This window comes from Armigeres subalbatus, unplaced genomic scaffold (genome assembly GCF_024139115.2).
Source record: "Armigeres subalbatus isolate Guangzhou_Male unplaced genomic scaffold, GZ_Asu_2 Contig393, whole genome shotgun sequence".
Classification (NCBI taxonomy): domain Eukaryota; kingdom Metazoa; phylum Arthropoda; class Insecta; order Diptera; family Culicidae; genus Armigeres; species Armigeres subalbatus.
Genome location: NW_026943144.1, coordinates 47512 through 54344, shown reverse-complemented (window position 1 = coordinate 54344; position 6833 = coordinate 47512). Strand labels below are relative to the sequence as shown.

Sequence of the window (6833 nt, the reverse complement as noted above, 5' to 3'; positions counted from 1 at the left end):
ACATTCTAGATGGAGACTTAGAAGCTCTGGAAGCGGAGCGGTAATTGACTATAATCGGCGATGACCGCCGATAATAGTTGACATGCCGATAAACCGAGACTTCGTAACCGTGGGTCGCTCATACTCCCTAGGTCTGATCTTGTCCGGGTTGTTGCAAACCATGGGAAGACAGAATGACCCGGGAATGGGATTTCTGGCCACAAAGTGCGATTTTTCCAACTTAATAGATAAGTTGGCTTCGCTCAGCGTCTCGCAACCTCATTGAGCAAACGGACGTGTTCTTCAAACGTCTCCGTGACTATGACGTCGGCCTCGATAACAGAAGTTGGTATGAACTATAGATAGTAGAAGTTGTATCGTCTAGAATTTGTTGGGATGGGTGCTGTCCAGACACAAATAATCAACGCACTCCGATTAGAAATTAACACTTTATTAACCCGAATAAACTATTTCAAAGTGACTTTATTCAGACTTCACTACAATACTACGCTATAGATAAGAGAGCTAATATGGAAAGGTGACCGATCTATTGAACGTATTCAACAAAAGAGAAAGGTGCATAGAGGATGATGTAACTTCAGCAGTGATTTAAACGATTACAAAATAGGGCTCACAATAGCCCGTTGCACTTTGTGGAATTAGGTTCCACATATTCAAATTTGAATTTACATTGGTGATTTAAAGTGATTAGATCTAACATAAGCCGGCCACCTGAAATGCTACATTTCAATAGAATCTAAATTATAATTCAGCAATAGTTCAACGATTTCCATATGCTTAATTTCATTGAACACTCTCACTAAATCTGCTTATTCAACACCAGTATAGTGGACTGAATTCGTTGAGTCGGTTTCACCTTCATTGTCGCCATACGGCAAAGGACGAAGTTTTGTCACAGCTCGTTTCATCGTTGCTCCAGTCGATGTACGGACTGTTACTACACGCGTAACTCCGTCTTCGCCAGGATGCAGCTCGACAATGCGAACCAACGGCCAACGTAAAAGATTATCTTGTAGAATCATCACTTGGTCCACCTTTAAATCCACGCGTCGAGGGTTCACCATGGATTGCCGTTGTAACTCCTTCAAATATTCCGTCCGCCAATGATACCAAAATAGCTGCATCTTCTTCTGGATCACTTGGTATCGGTTCTTGAGTCGATTCCTAGGAACATCCATCTAATCCGGGTAAGGAAGTGCTTGAAGCGATGAGCCGATCAGGAAATGGCTTGGGGTGATAGCCTGCACGTCGTTTGGGTCCTCTGATAGAGGTGCTAACGGCCTCGAATTCATAGCACCTTCTACTTGCGCCAAAATCGTCACTAGATCCTCATGCAGCAACGATGTGCTACCCAACTGACGAAGTAGATGCTTTTTTGCGACCTTCACCCCGGCTTCCCAAAGGCCGCCGAAGTTAGGAGCACGCGGGGGGATCATATGCCAGTGTATACCCTCAGTAGCGAGAAGGGACGCGATACGAGCAGTTTCAGTGGTATTGGAAAGCATTTGGTAAAGAGCATGTAAATCGTTTTTTGCTCCTACAAAATTTGTGGCATTATCCGTGTAAATATGGTCAGGTTTGCCTCGTCTAGCCACGAATCTTTGTAGTTGATACCGTTTCTGGTACGGCCTCTTGCCCTCGAGGAACTGCCGACAGGTCCTAGAAGAGGAACCGTCCTAAACCCCAGACTACTGGTCTATAGCCAACGGTAGTCATCAGAGGTGGGCACGCCAGGCCTCTTTTAGTCCTCGAGTCCCAGGATCGATGGAGGTTATGGGGAGGTTTTCGGACTAGCTAAAAATTCGGAAGCTTGGAGGTTAGATTACAAACAGTTTACTTACTTACGGTAAGTATGGGGTGACAATGTCAGACTGCCTACAAGGCCAACTTGCTGCTCGACGGCGTGTACGAATCGCCGATGACGATGTGGGTCTCGACTCGATAGATTAGCCGACGGGGCGTGGTTCGGTCGACTGATGACAGGACAGCGCGGGCTGGTAGATGACGATGGTCGCAGGATTCTCCACCGCAAACGTCGCTAGGTTTGATCGCTTGGCTTGGCTTGCTGATTCGGCCGCCGGACGGCGTGGCCCGTCGGAATGGGTGACGGGTAACGTTTTCTCGATGTGCTGCCGGATGCCCAAGATGGGTCGACGGATGGTGGAACTCGCTGGATTGCCGATGGTTCGGTCGCCGGATAACGGATGGCGTTGTACTCGGTAGCTATGGCCGACGGGTAACCCTCACACGATTTGTCGGCGGAGCGGAGGTCGACAGATGGCGCAACACGCCGAATTGCCGGCGGACGGTTCGGCCGACGGATGGCGTGACTCGTCGGAATGGCCGACGGATGGAACGATGCGGAACTCGCAGGTTTGCCGATGAATGGATCGGCCTACGGATGGCGTGACTCGTCGGAATGGCCGACGGATGGCGTGACTCGTCGGAATGGCCGACGGATGGAACGATGCGGAACTCGCAGGTTTGCCGATGAATGGATCGGCCGACGGACGGCGTGGCCGGTTGGAATGGCGTTGTCTTTGCACGACTTGTGGACGAATCTCCGAAAAAAACACTTCGAGTTGCCGATGTACGGTTCGCCCGACTGATGGCGTGATTCGCCGGAATGGCCGACGATGCGCGCACTTGTCCAACGGACGGCAAAAACTCAATTTAGCAACCGGTTTTGGAAAACGTGCCGGCTCTCCAGCCCACAAAACTTTTCACTTGTACTTTTTCTTCTCGGAGGAAATCTTCCTCGAACTAGCCACTTTGACTGCCGAAAACCAAGAGAAAGACCTCATCACCTTCTTCGTTCCCGCTACTTCGGTTTGGCATCTTCCACATTCCCATCCGTTCCGCTTGCCACATTTCTAGCATCCCAGCTACCACGTATGTATACATTTTGCTACCAAGCAAAATTGCACCCAGGAAAGCAAACAGTGTTCTGAACTGACCCTCTTCACTTTTGGCAGTTAGCAAGTTTTATGAAAATCGCAGTCAAAATTATTCTCGCATATATATTTGTTTATTTGTAACGCTTGACGGTTACAATCCGCTTGAGTTGGTACGAAAAGAAATATTAATATATTTCTTTTTCAAAACTATCGCTACGCTTACTTTCAGTTTTGTATGGCTGGTGCGCCCTTAGCATGTCTAGGAATAAGTATATTATCGACCGCCCAAACCACATCCGAGGATCACTATCTTCTAGAATAAATCGATTTCGAAACACTAAACCTATTCAAGCATATTATTTTTTACAAATATTCACAACAAACGGCAACAAGATGTGATACTATTGAACTTTGCAAAAGAACGCGCAATTGAACAAAGAGACCTATACATTACACTTAACACTATTTTTCGAGGGTACAATCTATACATATTTACAAAATCTGCGAACGCGACGTGAACGTAGTTTCCCATACTTAAGACCGATCTGAGGTAGCCAACGGTCGAGTTGGCACTGACTATAAGAATCAAGTCCATATCTCTGCAACTCACCGTTTTCAGAGTTCGGGTTGATATACCCAACAAGATTAATCCGACGATCAAAGGGTCCGAAATCGACTATGAGAATGATCGCGGCTTCTCCCAGAATAACACGAAAAATGCTCGAATATTATTAGCCTACCTCATGAATCCCCTATTCGGCTAATTGTGAGTCCATAAGGCGGAATGAGCGATTTGGGAAAGAGAGAGGAGGCTCGGTTTCCTATCCAGCATCAGTTGATGATGATCTTTCGATCTACACAGACCCATATTTGCGCGCGTTTGGATTCTGTGTATTACGACGGTGCACCGATTTTAAAACTACAAGTATCCGCGATAACTTAGACGAAGAATGACCTTCAATGACCTTTCCGATGGACGATATGTTGGCCTTCCGCATGGCTCTAGTGGTCAGCATGATAGACAATAGGAGCCGGTTTATATAGGCACATCGTATCGGTATATACATCTATCCTCGGTCACTTCGTGTGATCGACATCGATAATTTATATTCTATTATTTATATTCATTTTAGGTCGATCCAGATGCTGGGAGGCGATTAACTTTAGCTGCTTTTCACATGCTATTGTGTAGAAATTGAATTGATTTCTCTAGGCAGGTTTTATTAGATTGGCTGGCCACACGCCGATATTCCGGCCGGTAGCATCTGCCAGCTCATAAGAAGAATGGCCATGTTTCGCCACCACAATGCACGGTAGGTACTGAGCACCGAGTTTAGCATTGTAGTGGTCGGCAGCGTTTGATTGTCGCGTATTACGCTTATACACTGTGTCACCTACGTTAAAAGGTTTCGCCGTTCTACGGTGGCGCAGATTGTAGTTGTGACTTGATACATTATGCGCTTTTTGAAGATTTTTAGATACAATATCAAAAATTTTAGGCGAGTAAGCTTTTAGCCTGGCCATTCGTGCCTCGAGGGTTTGCTCGTCCTCGTTTTCGAAACGATTATAGTCCCCGCCGTCCACTATTACTTCCTGCCCTCGAGTAACCATGAAAGGTGAATAACCGGTAGCAGAATGGATGGTTGAGTTAATCATAAGCTCTATTTCGGATAGTTTACAGTCCCATGATCTCTGGTCTTCCCTGGCATAAGATCTGATAGCCGTATTTATCGAACGATTAACGCGTTCTACTGGTAATTAACGAGCATGTCCGTTCTTTAAATGTTTTCGTATTTACTTCAGTATACATTATCCAAAATATTATAATTAGTTTGAACCAGTCTAGTACTGGAAAGTTCACCCACTGCATGAATCTTGTTTCATATTCACGAGTAGCGTCCCACAAGCAATAATTTAAATGAGTTCCTACCTAGCCAACTCGCACATGCTGTAACCGCCCAAAAGGGAAAAGTGATAGCAGCAGATATGAAATTTCCGCGCTTGCTGCTGTGCATTGACCCCCGGAGGAACGCATTCAGGGGATATTGAACTTATCCTGAATGGGCCCGCTTTCTCAGATCTAGCGAGCCGTTTGATGTAAACCTTTCGGCGTAGACTAATCCCCCTCCCTTTAACCTTGATCGTTTCGCGAGCGTGGGAATTATCCAACCTTCGGATTTCCTCTCAGGATTTCCCGAAGGTTATGATTACTGAAAGCAATTAATAATGCGCACCTTGATCTGAGGAAAAATTGACTTTGATCGATCACTTCGTTCTGGCTAGTGGAAGAGGCAGGAGTGATCGAATTTTAAGTGTCGCGCCGTGATGTGTGTTTAAAGGTGAACAAAATATTAGCATGCTTTAATTTAATTAATTTTACTAAAGTCTTTCCCTTATTAGTTGAGTCAGCTAAGGAAAAGTGCCAAGTTCCGTATAGCTACTAGTTTCGTGCGTGTGTTTTAGTATTGTGCAGGTAATTTGTCGGTCAATATTGTGTACATTATGTGTGTGTGCTAATCATGTCGTCGAACGACACCACGTGTTTAATCAGGTTTGTGGCATACTGCGAAACCCCACACATCGCACCCCAAAGCCAACGATCGCTTCTGACCCCACCGTCAGCTACGAGGGTTTCCCGGAAGTACGTCGACCGGAAGAGGGCTTGCGTACGTTTCATCGCGCCCTAGGCAGAGGTTGCAGTCATCCGCGTTCATCATTGAATTGCGCCAACCACATACAGTTCATCACCGCGACGACCGTACCCGTTCATCGCCGCTGCGTGAATATCATCTGCGTCAACGTCAGCGACGCGAGCTTCGATCAACGATGCTCATCGAATGAACGACCGTTTGATTTTCGAATTCCCTCCACCAAAAGCGTACGCAAAGCAAACCGTAAGTAATCATGCATGATTAAGTAAGTCCATGCGCATGGCTCAGTTCCCGCCGCTACCGAAGAACTAACAGTAAGTAGCGTGCCAATCGAAACTTTCACGTGGCTGTCCTTAGTCCCCGCGCTTGCGCTGACAGCCACGCTTCTGAGCACACACCTAAACCGACCTGTAATGAACACCGCACGTAAAGCACTCAACACATGAAGACAGAGGTTAGATAGAGAAAGAGAGAGTAAGGGAAAGCAAACAGTAGGCCTAGGCAGAGAGGAGAATGGAAACATGAAGAGAAATATATGTATGTGAAAATGAATCTGTTCTGAACATTTGTAGTGATATGTTGTTTTGTTAATGCTGGTAGCATAAATGCAGGCGAACCGTCGTTCGTAAAAGTCTATCCCGAATGCAATGCGAGAATAAAGTTGGTTAAAGTTTAGCATGTTAATCGGTCGTTAATTTATTTTTATTATTTATTATATTTTGCTGGGGCGGTTCCCCGAAACAACCACGATAACTCCCTATTCTTTTATAGCAGGATTCGCAGGTTCTTTCAGGTCATCCAGTGATGATAAAAGGGCGTAAGTATTGTTTTGTAATCGCCTAATTCCTACGCTTGAAAATCGATTTCCCTTCCCCTTTTTCCCCTACATTGTCTCCACCCCCAGTCTTACGTCACCCGATTCGTTCCCTCTCTGAAAACGGGAGTCATTAGACCCATTCCCTGGGGGTTTCAGCGGCCGGGCAGCCCTATATCTGGAAGGTGGTCTCCGAAAGGAGTGGCGCTTAAACCACCTATCTTATTTCCCCGGGAAACGTGCGGGTTGGCGGGTTATACTGGATTGGCTTGTGAGTGATACCTGGTCGTTAGCCAGTGTTTCACTCCAAACCTCTCCAGTAAAGCCCCAAACTCTTTCGATAAAAACGTGCTAGCGTTGTCTGATAACAAAATAGACGGAACTGAGTTCCGATAAAACCAGTGATCCTGCAGAATGACCTTCAAGGAAGATACGGAGATTTTAGGACATGCGTGTAATTGGGTCCATTTA

General features: G+C 46.1%; 1 long non-coding RNA gene across 1 annotated transcript; it reads left to right on the top strand.

The window, feature by feature from the left end:
* The first annotated feature begins 5179 nt into the window (after positions 1-5179).
* On the top strand, positions 5180-5651 carry LOC134204094 (uncharacterized). Its single transcript, XR_009977775.1, has 3 exons — positions 5180-5236; positions 5298-5370; positions 5449-5651. It is a non-coding gene; the product is annotated as an uncharacterized LOC134204094 (long non-coding RNA).
* The last annotated feature ends 1182 nt before the right edge of the window (positions 5652-6833 follow it).